The following is a 22,914-nucleotide window of genomic DNA, read 5'->3' as shown; positions in this document are numbered from 1 at the left end:
TGTTCACTTGAATCATATTCTTAGGGAATCCTCTCAGAATTTTCCTCAAGATTAAAGAAATGACTGAAACTTTTCTCTAACTCTGCTTCATGATGTTTGAATAGTCAGTTCTCAATCTATTATTGACAACACTGTCTAAAAAATACAAATTCCTCCTTTGAAGTTGTATCATGAATTATGTGAACCTGCTTGTTATTTCAATGTTCACCTGAATTCATATAATGAAGAAATGGGCTTCCCTGGTGGCTCAGGTGGTAAAGAATCTGCCCATAATGTAGGATACCCCGGGTTCGATCCCTGGGTGGGGAAGATCCCCTGAAGAAGGGAATGGCAATCCACTCCAGTATTCTTGCCTGGGGAATTCTGTGGACAGAGGAGCCTGGCGAGCTATAGTCCATGGGGTTGCAAAAAGTCAGACTCAACTGAGTGACTAACACACATACACAGTGAAGAAATAACGCCAGTGTAGCTGCTGGGTTGCTGTGTAAACTTCTTGATATGAGAAGCCAAAGTGATAAATGCTGTCTTGCTAACACCTTAGTCCTATTTATTATTTTTTTCAAATTTCTTATTGGAGTATAGTTGATTTACAGTGTTATGTTAGTTTCAGGTGTATAGCAAAGTGATTCATATGTGCATATATATATGTGTGTGTGCGCATGCTAAGTTGCTTCAGTCATGTCTGACTCTTTGTGACCCCATAGACTCTAGCCTGCCAGGCTGCTCTGTCCATGGGATTCTCCAGGCAGGAATACTGGAGTGGGTTGCCATTTTCTTCTCCAGGGGATCTTCCCGGCTCAGGGATCGAACCCGTGTCTCATGTCTTCTGCATTGGCAGATAGGTTCTTTGCCACTAGTACCACCTGAGAAGCCCGTATATATATATAGAAACTTGGAAAACATTTTTTCATGTACTAGTTCTTTTCATTTCCTAGAATCACCATAATAAAGTACCACAGACTGCATAGCTTCGTGCGCATGTGCTCAATTGCTCAATCATGTCTGACTCTTTTTGACCCCATGGGCTGTAGCCCACAATGCTCCTCTGTCCATGGAATTTTCCAGGCAAGAATATTGGAGCTGGTTGCCATTCCCTTCTCCAGGGGATCTTCCCAACCAGATGGAACCTGATTCTCCTGCATCTCCTGCATTGGCAGGTGGATTCTTTACCACTGAGCCACCTGGGAAGCCTGGGTAGCTTAAACATCAGAAATGTATTCTAGATCTAGAAGTGTATCCTAGATCAGGGTGTCAGCAGGGCCATTTTCCTCCTGAAGGTACTAGAACAGGACCTGTTGCAGACCTCTCTCCAGCTCTTGGTACACCCTTGGATGGTGGCAACCTACCTCCAGGCTTCCCAGGGTGTTCTTCCTGTGTGCATCTCTCAAATTTCCCCTTTATAAGCACCAAGTCACCCCCCTGCACACCCCTTTGAAACTCAGAGACTTTACAGACAACAATTTTTCAATAATGGGGTAAATAGCCAGAGCTCAAGTGTGACCTGTGCTCTGACCCCACAGAGCTGTTGCTTCAGGTCAACACAGACCTCACAGCCAGCTCTTCAGAACCTTAAGAAGAGAGGGAAGGGCCCTTTCTGTCTTGAATAACTCTGAGGCTAGGACTCCTAGCAGTAGGTGTTTTTCTGTGAATTTTTGAACCTTGAATGTACACGTGGGCAAACCTCAGGTCTCTTTCCTCAGCTTCCTACGCAAGAAGAAGTCTTCTTACATTCCCGCCCCCCGCCCACCACACTCCTGCCCACCACCAAACACCTATACACCCATTTGCACAACTTCTTCCAGAAAATATCGGTGATCAGCAACCCTCCACCTTCGCCACCCCTTGAGTGGTCCCAGGAGGAGATAAAACAGTGGTTATTCCTCATCAGGACATGTTCAGAGGCTGATCTTGGGCTCTGGGATAAACAACAGCAGTGGCCTGCTGGCTACCCAGTTAAGTATCCATCATTAGGCAGAACCTAGCCAAAGCTATAGGCTAAATATATAGCAGCCTAAGACTCAGTCCAAAAGACAGCTTCCCAGATACACAGAGTGGGAGGGAATGGAGTCATATTTACTTTTTTTTTTTTAGCAAAGAAATACCATTGAAAGGTAAATAAGGACATGAATGAATGAATGACCTTTTTGGTTGCCTGGGTTATTATTCCCTGTTTATTTACATTGGCTAGGATGTCTTTAAATATTTTTTAACTTCCCATTCATAAACTAACCTTTAGAGGAGTCAGTTTATTTTCTGTTTGCTGAAGCAAGATTTAAGTTCCGAAACTAAGCTTTTTAATGTTAGCATTTATGCTACCTTGCTTTTTGTTCAGATATTTGAAAGGCATGCAGCTTTCCTTAAATACATTAAATTTGCATAACAAAGTATTCTGATTTTTGCCACCACGAAAGGATTTTTTTCACTGTTGAGTGCTTTGGTCATTTTTATTTTTTCTCTGTTAATATTGAGACTGCAAGAAATTCATGCCCAAGCCTTGCTCCCTTGGGATGCAGGCTTACAGATAAGGCTTATAGTAAAAGGTGTCATTTTAAGCCTCTTTCCAAGTGACAATACTAACGAAAAAGAAGTTTTTGTTAATAATAATGTCATTTATTAATGTCTAATAAAATGTCATTTATTAATGACTCAGTATATGTATTATTACTGTATCTATGCTTCCCTGGGTTCCTTATATTGTAGATAGTATAAGGATCTGTGTTGAAGGATTTTCATCTTCCGTTCCCTTGAATATAGTCTTCTTGGAAAGGGGATTATTTTCATCAAACCACCCACACCAGTGAAGGGGATTTTCAGAAGGAATTATTTTCCCAGTGTCATAATCTTTTTGATGCTTTAAAAAAATCCTTTTTTTTTTTTTCCTTCATCTTACCTGCAGAGTGGTCTCTCTTTGACATCTCTGTGAACCACTCTTCCTTGCCTTTTCCATTTTTTTTGTTCTCAGTAAGGAAAACAAAATCCCAGAAAACACTCTTTTCTTAATGGACTGTTGCTTTGCATACACTGGGGATTTCAGCTGTTAGATTGTGTGAAAATGAAGCAAGAGACATCAGATGGTGTGACGACTAGAAGTGTTAACACGGTAAATACCAGGAAGGCTGGAAGTGTGAGCTAAAGCAGAGGTGAGGGGGGCGGGTGGAAAAGATGAGACAGCTGGGAGAACCAGCAAGAAAAATGGCCAGAAAACTGAGGGAGCTCAACAAGAGAAGTGCAGCCCAAGGAAAATAAGAATGCAGGGGAAGGAAGCATCATAAGTTATGTTTTTCCAATATTCACAGTATGCATGCGTGCTAAGTTGTGTCTGACTCTTTTCGACCCCATGGACTGTAGCCTGCCAGGCTCCTCTGTCCATGGGATTCTCCAGGCAGGAACACTGGAGTGGGTTGCCATTTCCGTCTCCAGGCTTCACAGTATACCTTAGCCCATATAATTGCTGTACCATTGAGCATATACAGTTTTGAGTACTATGTACACATACCATTGAGTACTATGTAGTTTTCTTGGAGCACTTCAGTGAAAGGCTCAGTATTGAAATTTTAACAGAAGAATATGTCTTTGTTTTGAGGTTGGTATCTATTATACTGACAGTTTTTTTAAACCCATTATAGAATTCAGCAGAATTAATAACAAATAGCACATATTTGTTTAGAGATATATTTGATTCTTTAACCAAAAGGGTATCACACTGCTAACATTTAATATTTGGACAAAGACAGGGTATGATGTATAATGAACTTGATTAATAACTGGTTTTGTAAGTCTGTCGAGAGGAAACAGCAAATTGCTCTCTTCCTGGAAAAGTTTCTGTTATTTGAACCTAGGGTTTCCCCAATGGCTCAGCAGTAAAGAGCCTGCCTGCAAAGCAGGAGACACAGGTTGGATCCCTGGGTCAGGAAGATCCCCTGGAGAAGGGAATGGCAACCCACTCCAGTATTCTTGCCTGGGAAACCCCATGGGCAAAGGAGCCTGGCAGGCTAGAGTCCATGGGCTTGCGAAGAATCAGATACGACTTAGCAGCTAAACAACAACAGCAATTTGAACCTAATCCTGTTCTAGGAAACATGAGGACTCACTTGGGTAAAACACTAGAAATAAGCATGGCCCAAAACTGGGTGAGATGGCTAATATAATAACAAATGAAGGAAACAGAATTGGAGAACATCTTGACATTGAACACAGTGACCTAAATCTAAGGCAGATATAGCACAGGGATGTCAAAGAGCACCTCACTACCACTGCCACCAATTAACTTGCAAAAAGGCAGTAAAGAGAGATCTTTAGTCCCCTGGGGCGGGGGAGATGATACATGAAGAGGACCAAGTTGGGAGGACACCGAGAAGGTAGGAGGAGACATGCTGGGGGCTGAGTCTTTCAGTTTTTGACATTCTCTTATTTGAAGGCAGTTCTCCAGATGAATTAGCACTGCACCCGTGAAGAGGAGCACAGGACTCTTACATGTGTCAGTCCAGATACTACACTTTTATTTACAAAACCTAATCTGTCAAAGCTATGGTTTTTCTAGTAGTCTTGTACAAATGTGAAAGTTGGACCATAAAAGAGGCTGAGTGCCGAAGAATTGATGCTTTTAAATTGTTCTCCCTATAGCAGGAAATACTTCAGATGTTTAAACCTACCCACAGTGTGTAAGGCTTCCGCCCATCACGTTCTAAGTCTTGCCCACAGTCGTCTTGCTCAGTGCTGACTGAGTGTTGGTTGAATTTTGATCTCCCACGCTAAGAATGGTATTGCCTCAATGCTGACCACTGGGATGACCTCACCGCTACATTCCAAGTAGCCTTCCTTACCATCCAGATGTAAGATCCGGTATCCCAGGCACGACTCCAGTTTCCCAGGAGACTCACTGCTGGGTCTTCTAAGTTTAACTCTTTCTCTTCCCATCTGTCTCAGTGTCTGGAACTCATAATCTACTTTGGATACCATGATCTATCATGATCTTGCCAAGAATTGTGCCTCTTACCCTGCCTCCTTGCCCAGTGGCAAGATTCTGTAGCCATGACTGGACCTCAAGGACGGTAGCAGGCACCTTCCTGATTCCCCGGCTTGTTGCTCCTTGCTGTGAGAGCTCTGCTGTCCCTGTGATAGCTGAGTCCTGAGAATTCCCCTCCCACCATCCCTGAAACCCAGATGAGGATGATTTCCTAAATCAGATCAAGGTTACCTTGTCCATCAGATGTTGTGTTTGGTTCCTGAGTTGCGTTTTGCAGCTGGATTGGGCTCTCTGCCTACTCTGCTCTCGTGAGCAGGCCTGGCCAGGGCTCAGCTCCTTTTTCTTTGCAGCCTTTGTTCTCTTTGGGTCATACTAACGGGTGAAAGGGTTAGTCACTCAGTCAGGTCAGACTTTTTGCAATCCCATGGACTGTAACCAGCCAGGTTCCTCTGTCCATGGGATTCTCTGGGCAAGAGTACTAGAGTGGGTTGCCATGCCCTCCTCCAGGGGATCTTCCCTACCCAGGGATCAAATCTAGGTTCCCTGTATTGTCGGCAGACTCTTTACTGTCTGAGCCACCAAGGGAGTGAGTCATGTGAAAAATGAAAGTGTTAGTCACTCAGTCATGTCCGACCCTTTGTAACCCTATGGACTCATGTCCGACCCTTTGTGACCCTATGGACTGTAGCCCACCAGGCTCCTCTCTCCATGGAATTCTCTAGGCAAGCATCCTGGAGTGGGTAGCCATTCCCTTCTCCAGGGAGCGAACCAAGGGAGTGAGTCACACTAGATGATACTCAAAACTGCACTCTTTGAAATGGAGAAGGGGACACTCAAAGGCAGGAGAACAGGGCTTTCTTTAAATATGTGTCTTTAAGTATTTTAGATGTTGCCCTGTAGAACAGTACTGGACTTGTCCTGCATAACCCTAGAAATTAGAACCAGGACTCAAACTAGTCTACAGCCACAAGCCTTCCTTACCCCTAGCTCAAACCTAACAGTGCTTCCCAGATACAGAAAGGGATTCCTTCTCAAAGCCTTTCTTTTGATTTATTTATTTTTTGGCTATGCTGTGTCTTCATTGCTGTGTGGGATTTTCTCTAGTTGCAGCAAGTGGGGGCTACTCTTTGCAGTGTGAGGGCTTCTCTTGTTAAGGAGCACGGGCTCTAAACTGTGTGGGCTCAATAGTTGGGGTGCAAGGGCTTAATCACTCCAGGGCATGTGGGATCTTCCCAGACTAGGGATCGAACCCATGTCTCCTGCATTAGCAGATGGATGATTCACTACTGAGCCACCAGGAAAGCCCCTAGACACCTTTCATTATGGGAGGGAATCCATGATAAGCTGGAATAGCATGTTGAGGTTTTGTTTATTGGTTTATTTCCATTTTGCTGCAGTTGTTTAATCACTAAGTCATGTCCAACTCTTTGGGACCCCATGGACTGTAGCCCGCCAGACTCCTTTGTCTACGGGATTTCCTAGGTAAGAATACTAGAGTGCGTTGCCATTTCCTTCACCAGGGGATCTTACTGACCCAGGGATCAAATCCACATCTCCTTAATTGGCAGGCAGATTCTTTACCATTGGGACACCAGGGAAGCCCTTATTTCCACTAGAACATGGATAGGCTAGTGTTTACTTAGCTGGCATTTGCACATGTGCTATATTGCCGTGGTAATACGTCCATCATGAGAGACCTACAGTCCTACTCCTTTTTCTGTCTTCAGGGACTGCAAGTGAGAGCAGCTTCATTACTGTAATATCCTGGAGTCTGCTCTGATTTTTAAAAACTCACTCAAACAGTGAATAAATATTGAGTGATTATTGTATCTTAGGCACCGTGATTCATTGCTTAGAGCATTTAACTGCTATTTTTAGCTGAGTATATTTTGACATTGCACTCACGAGCTAGAAGTTACAGACATTGGAGAAAGGGTTCAAGTATCAATTGAGGTTGGATTTATAGGTCACCTTTAAATTTCTTTTAAATTTGAGAATTATTCATTGAACTCCTTGAGTAAACGTCTCCTTATAAAGGAGCTCCTTGAATCTAATCTCATATTGACTAGATGTCTGGCCTGTCAAGCTTGAATTTGGAGTTGAGTTGCTCAGATCTGTACTACCAGATCCCGGTATTTATCTACCCAGATCGCAAGGTTTGCTAACGGTATCATCACTGCTGCCCTAGGAGGGGCCGTAGGGCATAGTTTTCAAGAAGTATTCCTCTCCCTAAACTTCCTTTCAGCAATGGCAACTGGGCCAGGCCATCTGTCAAGTGTTTAACCAATCCCTTGGGGGTCACAGTGGCCCAGAATCCAAATTCTATTTTAGCTCCTCTAAGAGGCTTTAGCTAGAATGACCCTTCAGGTTAGTCACCAAAATTCAAGTCAGTCCTAATGACGTGGGTAAACCTGGAGCCTATTATACAGAGTGAACTAAGTCAGAGAGAGAAAGACAAATATTGTGTATTAACGCATGCATATGTAATCTAGAAAGATGGTGCTGATGAACCTATTTTCAGGGCAGCAATGGAGATGCAGACCTAGAGTACAGACTTGTGGACACAGTGGGGAAAAGAGAGGGTGGGTCGAGCTGAGAAAAGAGTGTGGAAGTGTATACATTTTGCCATATGTAAAATAGATAGCAAGTGGGAATTTGCCATGTGACACAGGGAGCTCAACCCAGTGCTCTGTGACAACCTAGAGGGGTGCGATGGGGTGGGGGATGAGAGGGGGTTCAGGAGGGAGGGAACATATGTATACCTGTGGCTGATTCATGTTGATGTATGGTAGAGGCCAACACAATATTGTAAAGCAATTATCCTCCAATTAAAAAAAAAAAAAAGGGAAAAAAAAACCCAACATGAATTCCCAGAGTCCATTTGTTGGAGCCTCTTATGAATGACCTCATCTGTGTTAAGACCCTGGTTAGAGTCCCCATGAGAACTATCTGTCAGAGAAGCTGGTGGAGAAGAAGTGCTGAGCTTGGCTTCTGCTGATTTAGTGTGTGTGGTGGTGGGGCGGGGTGGGAGGCAGTCATAGTTGAGTAGATACCTGGTTTCAGAAACCCTGAAATTCCATTTAGCAGAAAAAAGAAGTCAGCGTGGAAAAGATAGGATTTCTGTTTGATTAGATCAGTCATCGTTTGCAGTAATTAGCTGCTGTCCACACTCAGAGATAGTCACGGTCTGAGATGGGACCTGAAGGAAAACTTGGTCCACGCAAAAGTATATTCAGGTTGTCTCAGTCAGACTGTGATAGTTTTCAGTGGAGCTGGGTGATCCTGCTTTAGTGCAACAACTCCAGGGAGTCCAGCAAAAATTACACTTGGGTTTGCCCTGTGCTGTGTTCAGTCGCTTCAGTTGTGTCTGACTCTTTGCAGTCCCATGGACTGTAGCCCCTCAGGCTCCTCTGACCAGGGATTTTTCAGGCAAGAATATTGGAACAGGGTGCCATTTCCTCCTCCAGGGGATCTTCCCGACCCTGGGATTGGACCTGCATTCTTGTATTGACAGGCGGATTTTTTACTACTGAGCCACCAGGGAAGCCCCATTTGGAGAAATGTCTACTCAAATCCTTTGCCTGTTTTTGGTTGGGTTGTTTGTCTTTTCGTCATTGAATTATAAGAGTTCTTTGTATATTCTAGATAAAAGGTCCCCAACCTCTGGGCCACAGACCAGACCTTCGCAGGTTAGGAAGCAGGCCACACAGCAGGAGGTGAGCGACGGGAACAATGAAGTGTCATCTTTCTCACCATCGCTCACGTTACTGGTTGAACCATCCCCCTCCCGAATCTGTGGAAATACTGTCTTTCATAAAACCTGTCCATGGTGCCAAAAAGAGGTTGGGGACCTCTGCTTTATCAGATATGATTTGCACATATATTTTTTCATTCTTTGGGTCGTCTTTTCACTTTCTTGATCGTATCCTTTAAAACATAAAAAATGTTTTTGATTTAGATGAAGCTTAAATTATCTATTTTTCTTTAATTATTGTGCTTTTGGTATTACATCTAAAATACCAGTGCCAAATCTGAGCTCGTAAAGACTTACCCTTATGTCTTCTTCTAAGAGTTTTATAGTTTTAGCTGTTAAATTTAGGCATTTGATCCATTTTGAGTTAACTTTTCTATGCAGTCTGAGTTGAGGATCCAACTTCATTCTTTGGCATGGAGCTATCCAGTTGCCCCAAAATCTTTTATTGGAAAGACTGTTCTTTACGTATTGAATAGTCTTGGCATCTTTGACAAAAATGAATTGGCCATAGATATGCGGGTTTATTCCTGGATGCTGAATTCTGTTCCATTGATCTAGATGTCTATCCTGTGCCAGTACCACACTGTCTTGATTACCTTGTTTCCTGGAATGTTTCTAACTGGTGAAATGCATGTTCTGAAAATGCAAAATTATGTACCACTTTTATGTTATTAAATTAGCGGTCAAATAATGTGTTCAGTTTTAAAATCAGACTCCTTACTCCTGTCTCGGAGAAGGCAATGGCACCCCACTCCAGTACTCTTGCCTGGAAAATCCCATGGACGGAGGAGCCTGGTAGGCTGCAGTCCATGGGGTCGCGAAAGAGTCGGACACGACTGAGCGACTTCACTTTCACTTTTCACTTTCATGCATTGGAGAAGGAAATGGCAACCCATTCCAGTGTTCTTGCCTGGAGAATCCAGGGACGGGGGAGCCTGGTGGGCTGCCATCTTATGGGGTCGCACAGAGTCGGACACAACTGAAGCGACTTAGCAGCAGTAGCAGCAGCAACTCCTGTCTAGTAATACAGATAGCATACGCAAGCCAGTTAACTCCCATACATATTAGTAAGATTTGGCTTTTTAAGAAGCATGTTTGTTCTTTTCATTTTATTTTTTTAATGTAGCAGTTTGCTTTAGATAGTAAATTTTGCTCATATCACTAATGAACTCAAGAGAGTTCTCTGGGATTGACAGTGACAACATGGGAGAGTGGAGAGGTTTGCAGTTGGAATCTGTATCTAAATATATCTGTATGGCAGGAGCTCAGGAGGAGGGTTTGATTTGAAATCTAATGAAAGATTGAAAGATGGCTCTTTTCTGTCAAGCCCTTCACCCAGTGAAGCCCTGCCCTCTCTATTTGCTTGATTGACAGTGGAAAGACCTGGAGTTGAGTTGGAGAACAACAGCCCTTGACTGTGTGACTTATTCTAATCTTTTTAGACTTTCTTTCATTTTTTTTTTTTTTAAGGAAAAAAATAATGTAGCTAAATGCAGCAGCAAGGAAAAGTCAGCCGCTTTCTTACTTGGTAACTATCAGGGAAACAATAGATGTACCTAAAGATAGTATAAATAATCTGCTGATTCTGCTGTGGAAAATAGAAAGTCTCAGTCTAAGCGATTATGTGTGGTTCTAATAAAAGAACATCACCGGACACAAATCTAGAAGGCTCATGTTGTATTCAGTTTTTTAGATTTTAAATCAGGAATTATACCTTAGTCTGTTAAATAATCAAGCCATTCTGAATCTTAGTCAACTTCTAGGATATTCTCCTTGGAGATTCATTTATTCATTCATTTCATCCTTCTCCCATCATCCCTCTCTTACTACTTTTATCATGGTGTCTTATGTAAAAATAGAGGTTCAGTGCAGGAGATGTTTATTAGACAGTGGGAAGAGAATTGGAGAGGAAAGTGGGGTGAAGAAGAGGCAGAGCACTGGCCATAGAGCAGAGCCATGGATGTGAGATGAACTGAAGTCATCCCTGCAGTCTCCTCCATTCCTGCACATCTTCCCCATTTTCACAGTGGATCAGATGAAGGAACACTCGGGACTAGATCTGCATGTCATTCGGCCTGCCCTGTTCATGCTGCACCAAAGATTCTGCTTTTAATAAGACATTTCACAATTAATCACAGCTTACCTTACCTCAAAGCATATATACTCTCTTCAAATAAATCACCTGTTTTATCTCAAGTTCAGACAACAGTTATCTGAATTTTAATATCACTCCAATAACACATAGATGGCTTTGTTGTAAAATGGGGACACATCAGGAAAGAGCGAGGAAATTGGTGTGTATTTGATTACACGTTGACTTGGCTGCTATTTTGAGGCCTTTTTTTATTCATTCACTACTGTGTGTAGTTTTGCCTCTTCTTTGTAGTTTGCTTTGTTCAAGAAGGAATATAAAGCTCTATGTTTGGATTTTTACAGTGAACTAGACCAGTATCTGTCACAGTCTTTATCCATCTTTTTCTTTTTCCCTAACTTTCTTTCTCTTTGGTTATAGGCCAAGACAGAAGAGAGAACATTCAACACCACAACATTTCAAAGGGAATAGATTTTGCCAGCATTTTGAATACTTATTTGGACAGACATTTCTCCAAGGTAAATATTACCATTGTACCAGTGACGGGGGCACATCATTAGAATTTGCGGATTGCAGTGGGAGTGCACAAAGGCTTAATTGTTTCGTCTAGTACAAACCTAGAGTGATAGGAGAGAGAGAAGGAGAGGGGGCCAGAGGAAAGAAAGCCATGCTACTGGGATCTCCTGCAGTCTCTTCTGAATGTGTTACCAGGAGAATGCCAGCAGAGTCTGGGAGCCCATTGAGCTGGACTCAGAATGTGTGGGAGAAAGGGGAGAAAGGGGAAGCTGTATTTTTTTTTCTTCTTTTCAGTGTCTCTCAGATATTCATGAAAGCAGAAGGCAGTGTGGTCTGATTGTAAAAATAGCATTTCTTCTTTTAAGAGGAAAGAGTTGGGTAATTCCTTTTAGGGGTTAAAATAAGATTTATGCTGTTTCACATCATGGGGGGGGGGGGGACCTGAATCATGGTATTTTTAGCCAACTAAGACTTATGAATATGGAAGATTTTAAAGAAATCCATGTTCTTCTTTTATAAAGATACCTACTAAGTAAATCGTTGGCTGCTGATAAATGCCTCGTGAATGAATTTTCTTGTTGGGAAGATTATATTCTTAATGCTTCTTTTGGGGGAGGGGAAGGGGTATTTGTGTGTATGTGTGTGTGTATGTGAGAGAGAGAAATAGAGAGAGTGAATATGAGACAGACAAACTAAAGAGAAATCTGTCAGCATCATACAGTATATTTCAGGGAAGTAACTCTAGGCATTTTCTTTGTGAATCATGAGCTTAGTGGGAATAAAAATGTTCACAGAGGTAGCTGAATTTCCTAGTGAGCTCCAGCATTCATGAATTAGCTGCCAATATTTTAACACAAATTGCTGTGTCATTTCTCTGAAGTTCCCCTGTTGCTCTGAGTCTGTAGCTAAAAGCTGTTTTGGCCAAGGCCTGAGATTATAGCTGATGAACTGCCTCCTTCCTTCGAGAAAGATGTTCATGGGCACGCACACACAGAAATGCAAAAATCTATGATCCAATTTAAAAGAAAATAAACTTGTCAACTTTCTCTGTTTAGCAGTTGATAGAGAGTTGACATTACTTCCTCCCGAGCCGGCTAGAATGCCGTTCCAGATTGACAGGGCGAGAAGAATGCCTTCCTCTCCAGTCCTTATTCTGCCTATTTTCTTCTGAAGGGGCTGGATCGAGGAAGTGGAGGCTGTACATTAGAAGAGAATTGTGTGATACTATTCATTCTCTGATCTGACAGAGAAGACATTGTTTATTCACTGTAATAGGGTTGCCAGGAATCTGTGCTGTGCATACAGAATGCAACAGCACAGAGCAGTGGGAAATCTCAAAATCCTGAGCAGTATATCAGCTTAGAGGTTTTTAAAATATATATATATATAAATTCAAATAGCCTCCATGACTGTAGATGCAAGTCATAACGTGGGAAGATAGTTTTCCTCGAAGTGACTTCTTCACATTGCGTTTTGCATGTCTCACGTGGAAGAAGTCATTAAGATAGCAGCCTGCCTTTCTAGATACTGTAGTAACAGAAATTAAAATCATGAAAGGTGAGAATTACCTTCTAAACACACTAGACCTGCTTTGAGATTGCTCCCTGCATATTAGCATTCAGATGTCGGAATCAGTGGAAAATAACCCATGCGTGTCATGGGATGACTCACAGAAACAAGTAGGGGCTGCCTGAGATACAAGGAAAAAAGACAAACTCAAAGATGTGCCTTGAGGTAAGACGTGCCCTGCCAGAGACAGTGCAAGAAGACGCCATGCTCAGAATGCTCCGGAACTTTAAAGGCAACAACAACTATAAAGGCCAAGGTTCAAAGCAGTGCGCAAACGCTGCATTGGAAACCGAGCTGGCGGAAATGTAAACCCAGACCAAGGCTTGGGGTTTGTGCTTCTTAAAGGCTCTGCGTTCACCCCACTCCCCACCACCCTGAGCACAGCCCCAGGTGTGTGGGGACTCAGGGTGTGTATGTGTGTGCGTGTGTGTTTCTTACCAGAACAGAGAAAGGTGTTGCCAGGCTGCAGGCTGTATGTTCACAAACACAGCACGAGAGCTGGTCCAGGGTGGGCCTGAGAGCAGGTGTGCGCGGCCACCCCCAGCCGTATTCATGGCCCGTGTTCTTATTTCAGAGAGAGATTTGTCATATTCCCAGTCTCGGCCGGTATCTGTAAGAAGAACTCCCCGCATCTTTTTAGATAAGAACTGTGTGTGTATGTGTGTGTGTGTGCATGCTCAGTTGTGTCTGACTCTTTGAGACCCCATGGACTGTAGCCCACCAGGCTCCTCTGTCCATGGGATTTTCAAAGCAAGAAATACTGGAATGGGTTGCCATTTCCTTCATGATATAAACTATGCTATTTCTAAAATTATGGTTATGATGACATCAGTATACAATCAGCTATTAGATGACTGTCATCTAATGACTATTAAATGACATACCCATCTCGGCTTTTTATGCAATTTATATAAGGATTAGTCTTACATACCTCATGGAGTTCTTTTACTCTACCACTTGGGACATCATTCATGTACATTATCTGCTTTGGTTTTCTTCTAAAGAAATATATATCCCCTTAAAACATATTTGACAATCTTTATAAAGTTGAATTTATTAACCATTTAAAAATATGTAAAATATATTTATATGATGCTGTTTTCAAGGAAATGCCAGAGACATCAAGAAAAATCAATCAAGGTGTTACTAAACTATTTCCCTCCATTCGTCAAGGGTACTTTTATTTTGTCTGTTTTAAAAGTAGTTTTTATTTTATCATTATCTGTTTGTTTATTTTTTGGTTGCCCCAGTCTTCGTGGCTGCTCTCAGGCTTTCTCTAGTTGCGCAAGTGGGGACTACTCTCTGTTGTGCTGTGCAGGCTTCTCATTGAGGTGACTTCTCTTATCATAGAGCACAGGTCAGTAGTGAGCTGTGAACACGGGCTCGGCTGTCCCAGGTCATGTGGGATCTTCCCAGACCAGGGATCAAACCCATGTGTCCTGCGTTGGCAGGTGGATTCCTATCCAGTGGACCCCCCGGGAAGTCCTGTTTTATTATTTTTAACAACTGAGTTAAGGACTCTGAAGGGAAGTAAGACAGAGATAGGGCTATTTCCTACTACTCCCACAGGGGCTCCTGGGAGGTGCTGCTAACTGGAGGGCTGGGCAGGCCCTGAAAGATGCAAAAGATGCAGTTTGTAGGGCAGTTGCTGCCTCACCTGTGATTCTGGCAGCCCTGCCTCTCGTTCTGCCTCCTTGTTCCTTTTCTGCTGGAATCCCTGGGAACGGTACATGAGGCCTGATCATAAGCGTGTGTGAGTGACAGCCAAGCTTCCATCACAGGTGACCCCAGCCCACCAGGAAGTCAGTGTCTGCACCTCCAGAAGAGCACCACCCGGCCTAGGCTCGTCTGTATCCTTGTAGGGAATCAGGCCTGGCGTCTCACAGCGAGGCACACAGGAATCTCGTTCTCACCAATGTTGTGTGTCATCTTTGTCTGTTACAAAAGGAGACATATACCAATAGAAGGAAGTTGAAGTAAACACTTAAAGATTCTATTTAACAAGCACTATATTGTATGTACAGTGAGGCAGGTGCGGGTCTTATAGCTCTTTGCAAATATTAAATCATTTAATCTGCCCGACTCCTCTACTACTACTATTAGGATGATTCCCGTGTTACTGAAGAGGAAACTGAAGCTCAGAGAGGGTGGGTAACTTCAAGGTCCCACAGGCAGTGAGGGCCGGCAGCACTGGTGGGAGGACCACCTGCAGGAGTCTAGGCCTTAGGGCTCCGTGCGCGCCACCCCAGGTGGCTTCTGTGTCACAGCAGAGCTTGCTGTGGCAAGGACTGTCGGGGACTGTGACAGGGACTGTCACATCCCTTTGGGGCCTCTGAACACACGTGCCAGCCAGCAGAACTACACACAGTGTGTGTGACATTGCTTGTTTGGGAACTGTCCACCCTTTGTCTCTTGGTGTTTATGTTGGGGGAAGAATTTGTAAGCTCTGTCCTTGCAGAATTCAAAGCAGGTGTGATTAATGCTTCACAGTAAACCCAGGCTTCCAGGCCCCGTGTCATGAGGTTGTCAGATGAGCTGTCCTGCACAGCATCACCCAGCAGCACTGGGAGAAAGACCAGACATGGTTGCTGTCCTTCTTCCTCTGCACTTCTTCACTGGGTGGATCCTGTACCTTGACAGATGGTGGCTTTTATACATCTCATGGGTGGCTGATTAGTGAGATGAGAAGCATAGAGGCACTGATGTGACATTATAAGCCGTAGTCATCTGGTCAAAACTCTTACATGCTTCTCACAGTGTTGGCCACGTTTTATTTTCAACTGGGTAATAGTTACATGGGTGTTTGTTGAATTCTGGTGGTGGTGGTGTTTTAGTCGCTAAGTCGTATCTGACTCTTTTGTGACCCCATGGACTGTAGCCCACCAGGCTCCTCTGTCCATGGGGTTTCCCAGGCAAGAATACTGGAGTGGGTTGCCGTTTCCTTCTCAGGGGATCTTCCCAACCCAGGGATCGAACCTGCATTTCCTGCATTGCAGGTGGATTCTTTACCCACTGAGCCACCTGGGAAGCCCATCTGTTGAATTACACTTCTTGTGAATCTTAAATATCTTAATGTATTTGGGTAAGTTTTATGTTAGCCTATTAGGATATCTGTCCGATACAAAGTTCAATGTTAAAAAAAGAAAAAGTAATGATAATCACATACAATTTGGCTTTTTATTTATTAGAAACAAACATTATTCATATCCTTGTATATATCCTCACACTCCTCTGGATAAACTGACTACACAGACAAGTCAAAATATGTATTAATTGCAGAGAGATGCTTACAAACTGCCACCTAAGACATTTTGTCTTATCTCGTTTTATAAGTAAATACAAAAATTATCATAGCTTGATTGTGTTTGTTCAAAGTGTAAGATACCCAGATATATGTTAATGAAAACAATTATTTTCAAGTTTGATATAAGAATATATTATAGCTTTAAACTCATATATTTTGTTGCAAATCAGTTATATACCAGTGTGCTTTTTCAAATATTTGTCTTCAAGTCATGTATTTCATTAGATACTGAATGTGAAGTTAATTAAATAGCACATCACTTATTAAATAGGAAAAATCAAAATAGGATTTTTAAAGTTTGTATTTAAATGAATATGACATATAGTCTTGAATAATAACTTACCTAAAATTGAGTAATTTTATTTAAGTCACTTCTTTCTTGTGTACCATAAAATGTTTAAATAATTAAGATACCTCCTGGAGAACTTTGCTAAAGTGTCACTGGACAAGTCAAAACAGGTGAAAAAGCCTTTAATAAAGCCAGGAAAAGAGGTTGCAATAATTAGTTGTATTCAGTTTAAAAGGAATCTAGCCATCCTCCAGTAAATGACTGGTAATTGGATAATATAAGGCCTAGTGAGATGCAGAAGGAAGATTAAAGTCCAGTGATACAGTCAGTTGATTAGAAGAAAGTGTGAATCCACTCTTGGCCTGCCTTACTCCACCCACATCAAATGAGCATCTCCTGTAGTTTCTTGTCCCAGCTCTCAGTAAAAATCAGCAGTTACCTCTTCAACCTAACCTCAAGTGTGCTACACAAATCCCTATGCTATTTATGTTCTCTTTTCTTATTGTAAAATATACAGAGAGACATACACTGTCTTGAAATACCCATCATAAATCAGTGGCACTTCCCTGTTTTATTATTTTCTTTACAACTAAGGATGCTTTCTTCCCAAGAGTCCTATTTTTCTTAATCAAGTAAAATTTCTTAGAGTTTAATTTCCTTGTATTCTTGGACATCGGGGCTTCATTTGTCTCATCTCTTTGGTGAACTTATTAGTTTTCATGTTATGACTTCATTATTAACTTATTTTATTACAGTTAATACATTTTACATCTATTATATCCAAATGAAGCTAACGAATTTCAATATGATTTAAGTCAGCATTATTATTTTCTAATAATATTCATGTTACTGGGCTATTCTAGTTTTTAATTTAAAAATCCAGTTCTCATGGGAGTAACTACTCTTTAATAAAACCTCTTAAAATTCTGAATATTTCAATAGATATGATCTAAGGAAAAAGAAATACACATAAATGAAATATCTTTGTCTTTTTATCAATGTATGCTACACCGTTTCTCTGTGAATTGTAACTAGCTTTCATTTTCAAACTTTGGAAAGATGAGTCATTTGTAGTAGGAAGTGGATGCTAAAGATCTATGTTTGGCAACTCGAAGAACATTTTTAGCATTTGGATTTCCCTATTTATAGTACAGCGTCAGGCAGAGTGAATGTTTGGCATTTCTATAAGGGATGCAAACTTTTTAACATGCTCTGTTGTGATCTAACAATTCATTTCAGAGTAAGATGAATCAGTCTTGTTTGGAAAACGTTTTATACAAATATTGGCAAGAAGATTGTGACTGCGTTTCTATGGATTTTACAAATGCAGAGTTCCCTAAAGTATAGTATATTTCACAATATTCCTTTCTTCTGCATTACTATAATTCTATATGAACTTTTATTACTCTGAACTCTCACACTCCCCTGCCCCATTCCTTACTTTTTAGACTGTTAATCCATGTTGAAGTCAGAGATCATGTTTCTCGGTCCCTCCAAGTGTCAAAAATTTTTTAACCTAAACTCCCTCTTAACTGCAGTATTTTTCTCATAGTTAAAACTCCAGATAACTTCTTTAACATATGCCCTTTTCTTTTAGATTAAGGCATTTGAGAACAGTAATTTGTAGGATTTTGCCCTTAATTGGCTAAATAGGAGAGAGATTCTATCCCCCACACACACGTCCCAACACACAGTTGAACTAATGAAAAATAGAAGAAACTAAATGTAATGTGTGATCCTGGATTGGATCCTGTTCAGTTCAGTCACTCAGTCGTGTCCAGCTGTTTGTGACCCCATGGACTGCAGCACGCCAAGCCTCCCTGTCCATCACCCACTCCCAGAGTTTACTCAACTCATGTCCATTGATTCGGTGATGTCATCCAACCATCTCATCCTCTGTCGTCCCCTTCTCCTCCTGTCTTCAATTGTTCCCAGCATCAGGGTCTTTTCTAGTGAGTCAGTTCTTCGCATCAGGTGGCCAAAGTATTGGAGTTTCAGCTTCAGCATCAGTCCTTCCAATGAATATTCAGGACTGATTTCCTTTAGGATGGACTGGTTGGATCTCCTTGCAGTCCAAGACACTCTCAAGAGTCTTCTCCAACACCACAGTTCAAAAGCATCAATTCTTCAGCGCTCAGCTTTCTTTATAGTCCAACTCTCACATCCATACATGACTACTGGAAAAACCATAGCCTTGACTAGATGGATCTTTGTTGGTAAAGTAATGTCTCTGCTTTTTAATATGCTGTCTAGGTTGGTCATAACTTTCCTTCCAAGGAGTAAGTGTCTTTTAATTTCATCGCTGCAGTCACCATCTGCAGTGATTTTGGAGCCCCCAAAATAAAGTCTGTCACCGTTTCCACTGTTTCTCCATCTATTTGCCATGAAGTGATGGGACCAGATGCCATGATCTTTGTTTTCTGAATGTTGAGCTTTAAGCCACATTTTCACCCTCCTCTTTCACTTTAATCAAGAGGCTTTTTAGTTCCTCTTCACTTTCTGCCATAAGGGTGGTGTCATCTGCATATCTGAGGTTACTGATATTTCTCCTGGCAATCTTGATTCCAGCTCGTGCTTCATCCAGTGCAGCGTTTCTCATGATGTACTCTGCATATAAGTTAAATAAGCAGGGTGACAACATACAGCCTTGACGAACTCCTTTCCCTATTTGGAACCAGTGTTGTTCCATGTCTAGTTCTAACAGTTGCTTCCTGACCTCCATACAGATTTCTCAAGAGGCAGGTCAGGTGTCTGGTATTCCCATCTCTTGAAGAATTTTCAAAAGTTTTTTTTTTTTTTTTTTCCAGGAATTTTCAAGAGTTTGTGGTGATCCACATAGTCAAAGGCTTTGGCATAGTCAATAAAGCAGAAATAGATGTTTTTCTGGAGCTGTCTTGCTTTTTCGATAATCCATTGGATCCTGAAACCCAAAAAAGGGACATTAGGTAAAAAACTAAGGAAATCTGAACTAAGTATTGTTGTTTAGCTAAGTCATGTCTGACTCTTTTGTGACCCCATGGACTGTAGCCTGCCAGACTCCTCTGCCCATGGGATTTCTCAGGCAAGAATATTGAAGTGGGTTACCATTTCCTTCTCCAGCGGATCTTTCCGAGAATTAAATATGGACTTCAGTTAATAATAGTGTACCAACATTGGTTTATTAATTATAACACATGTACCATGTTAATGTAAGAATTTAATAATAGAATAGAAAGAGTACAGTAACTATATTTATACCTAATGTAGTAAATGGCTAGAGTTGGCCCCAGCCTTTTTGTCATAAGAGGAAATGGGATAGAAAGTGATAACTAATTCTCCTTTTGCCAAGGTCCTCTAGCAACACAGCCACCTGTTAACAGAGGTCAGTCCCAGGCAGCCACAGTGACCATGGGGCTGTTATCTTCCCTGTGCCTGTCTCCAGAGACAAGAGAGGTTGGTAGCTCAGACTTCCTGGGCTTGAGTTCTAGCCATTGGGTACTGGGGGCTTTGCTTGACTTGTTAAACTCTCTGGCCCTCGTTTTCCATTTCTGTGAAATCAGAGTCAAGCCAGATTTTTCTCTCCTGAAAACCATGGCTTAGAAAAATTCTGACTCTCTGAATATGTGCTGGAGGTTTATTTGTAATTACAACTACGGAATTTATTGAGGATAAAATTTTGATACGGAAGCAGTTTGCACACATTGTATAGTTTATGGCATAAGTTATTATTTATCTATCATTTTCTAGCACTTTTGTGCCCTGCACCCCACCCTCAAAAAAGTCCTTAAAAATAATGCTGTTGCCATGCAAGAGCCACTTACACATTAAGAAGAAAAGACCACAGTTTTTTGAAATACCACATTGAATCTGAACTCAAAATCATATTAAACATTAAATTAGACCTTAATTTGTGATAAATTGTTATTCATATAAGGTGCATTTTCAAACAAAGATTTTAGGTTAATGTGGTTGCTTCCCAGCTGGCACTAGTGGTAAAGAATCTGCCTGCCAATGCAGGAGACACAGGAGATGGGGGTTTAATCCCTTGGGTCAGGAAGATCTCCTGGAGGAGGAGATGGCAAGCCACTCCAGTATTCTTGCCTGGAGAATCCCATGGACAGAGGAGGCTGGCAGGCTGCGGTCCCTGGGGTTGAAAAGAGTCGGACATGACTGAGCTACTGAGCAGGCATGCATGCTTCAAAGTAATTTAGTTTGAATTTTTTATTTAATATAATTTATAGTGTTATGCGGTGCTTTAATTTAGGGCAATAAAATTTTGAATACCCGATTATACTTAAGGCCTTGGAGACATTTAAGACCATGCCACGTGTTCATATTATGCTTGTTGAGTTCATCATCAGGAAGTTACTCATCCAATAATTGTTCCTTAATTCCTTTTGAGTCAGTCATTGTCCATTATAAGAAATTATTATTTTCTAGCTATGGGTCTCAGTGCTGTGTTTTGATTAGAGGCATATAGAAAAGAAAGTTTACTTAGGTCTTCTTTGAAAGTTAAATCCAGAGACTTCCCTAGTGGTCTCGTGGTTAAGAATCTGCCTGCCAATGCGGGGGACACTGGTTCAATCCCTGCTCCAGAAAGATTCCACGTGCCACGGGGCAGCTGAACCCATGCACCACAGCTGCTGAGCCCTCGTGCTCTAGAGACCATGCTGCACAGCAGGAGAAGCCACTGCACTGAGAAGCCCGAGCGCTGCAACTGAAGGGTAGCCCCCACTCACTGCGACTAGAAAAAGCCTGTGTGCAGCAACAAAGACCCAGTGCAGCCATAAATAAAGAAACAAAAATTCAGATGGGGGATACATGTATACCTGTGGCCGATTCATGTTGATGTATGGCAAAAATCATCACAATGTTGTAATTATCCTCCAATTAAAAGAAATAAATTATTTTTTTAAAAATCCAATAATAATCACTTGACCAGTAGAAGCACTCTGGGGAGGGATTGAATAGTGGTTCTCAACTTTGACTAATTCAATAAAGTCAATCCAGGACCTTTTTTAAAAGTCCCTGTGTGCAGAATATACCCCAAACTAATTAAACCTATTGTCTGTCTAGAGGCATTTTTAAAAATTTCCCAGGTGTTTCTACTGTGCAACCAAAGTGAAGAACCATTAGCCTTAAGACAGTTGGAATGCCTCTTGTGATGGTCTTTCTATCGCATAATTCTCCTACTCTTTGAAACTGGGTGACTTCAGTAGCTCTGATCATTTTAAAAGTGTCTACTTTCGAAGAGAAAGAAGCTTGCCAATATTCAGGGAGGGAAAAGAATGTCCCTTGCCCTAGATCTCCACCTCACAAACACCAGGAGAGTTTGTCCTGATTTTGAAAGGGTTCAGGAGAAAAATCTCCTGCGTGCCTCAGTGCCACAGTGCTTCCTCTGGCTTTTGTTTTGTTTGGCATTTCAGTTCACATACAGGATCAATGAGAACTAACATTTATTGAGCGCCCCTGGTAAGTATCAGGCCCTGTGAATATGGCTCTGTCTCACAACCAGGGGAGGTAGGAGTTAAAAATAGACTTCTGTTTTGTTTGAAAAATCTTATCTCAGTGTAATTGAATATTTAATCATTTATTCGTTGATTGAACTTTTATCAAATACGTGTGCTATTCTAAAAATAAGGTTTAAAATGCTAGAAAAGTACAAAGGGATCTGTATCTATCATCTTTTTTCTTCATAACAAATTTAGTGGCTTAATATGACCCGATTATTTAGCTTTTGATTCTGCAACTGGCAATTTAGGCTGGATTCAGCTGAGCAGTTCCTCTGGTCTCAGCTGGCCACCACATACAGCAGTGTTCACTGTGCTTTGGCTTTGCTGATCTTTGCTGGGTCCTCACATGTCTAGTGGCCTCAGTGGGACAACCTAGCTGATGGACTGCTGGTCAGTATGGTTTCTCACCCTTCAGCAGGGCTAGCCTAGTCTTGTTCACATGATGCAGTTAGGGTCACCTATAAAATGAATGCATGTAAGCAAGGCCTCTTAGGCTTCATCTCAAAACTGAAACCATATCATGCATGGCTGCCACATTTATTGCCCAAAGTTAGTCACAAGTCCAGTCTAGATTCAAGGGGTAGGGAAGTAGATTTTATCTCCTTTATATGATATGAAAAGTCATATTACAAAGGGTGAGGATAAAGGAAGGAGTGAGTAATGGTGGTTATTTTTGCAATCAACCACAGGTGGGAAACTCTAATTCTGTCTTGGACACAAGGAAGGTTTCTGAGAGGTGGTTGCATTTGATCTGGTTTAAAAGGTGAAAAATAAATTTAAAATATATTTGAGATGAAAGCACTAGAATGGACAAAAGTATCACATTGCAGTTTGCTTAGTGAAAAACAAAATGGAGATTTTAAGTTTCTTAAATGTAGGAAATATATCTAGCCCAACACAGAGCCTGTAGGAGGCACTTAAGGTAGGCGTTT

General features: G+C 41.7%; 1 protein-coding gene across 5 annotated transcripts in view; it reads left to right on the top strand.

The window, feature by feature from the left end:
* The window catches only part of PAG1 (phosphoprotein membrane anchor with glycosphingolipid microdomains 1), a 159,572-nt gene that overhangs the window by 81,866 nt on the left and 54,792 nt on the right, over positions 1-22,914 (top strand). For 2 of the 5 annotated variants that reach the window (XM_070802742.1, XM_070802746.1), the window contains one exon: positions 11,233-11,330. The exons of 1 other annotated variant lie outside the window; for it this stretch is intronic. The gene's annotated coding sequence lies outside the window, so the exon portion shown is untranslated. Of the gene's footprint in view, positions 1-6,363; positions 6,449-8,611; positions 8,683-11,232; positions 11,331-22,914 lie in introns of those variants that run through there. 2 more of the 5 variants (XM_070802744.1, XM_070802745.1) reach the window with 2 other exon arrangements.

Source organism: Bos indicus, chromosome 14, assembly GCF_029378745.1.
Source record: "Bos indicus isolate NIAB-ARS_2022 breed Sahiwal x Tharparkar chromosome 14, NIAB-ARS_B.indTharparkar_mat_pri_1.0, whole genome shotgun sequence".
In the NCBI taxonomy this organism is placed as follows: domain Eukaryota; kingdom Metazoa; phylum Chordata; class Mammalia; order Artiodactyla; family Bovidae; genus Bos; species Bos indicus.
Note: the sequence above shows the minus strand (reverse complement) of the source record. Positions and strands in the feature narration are given on the sequence as shown.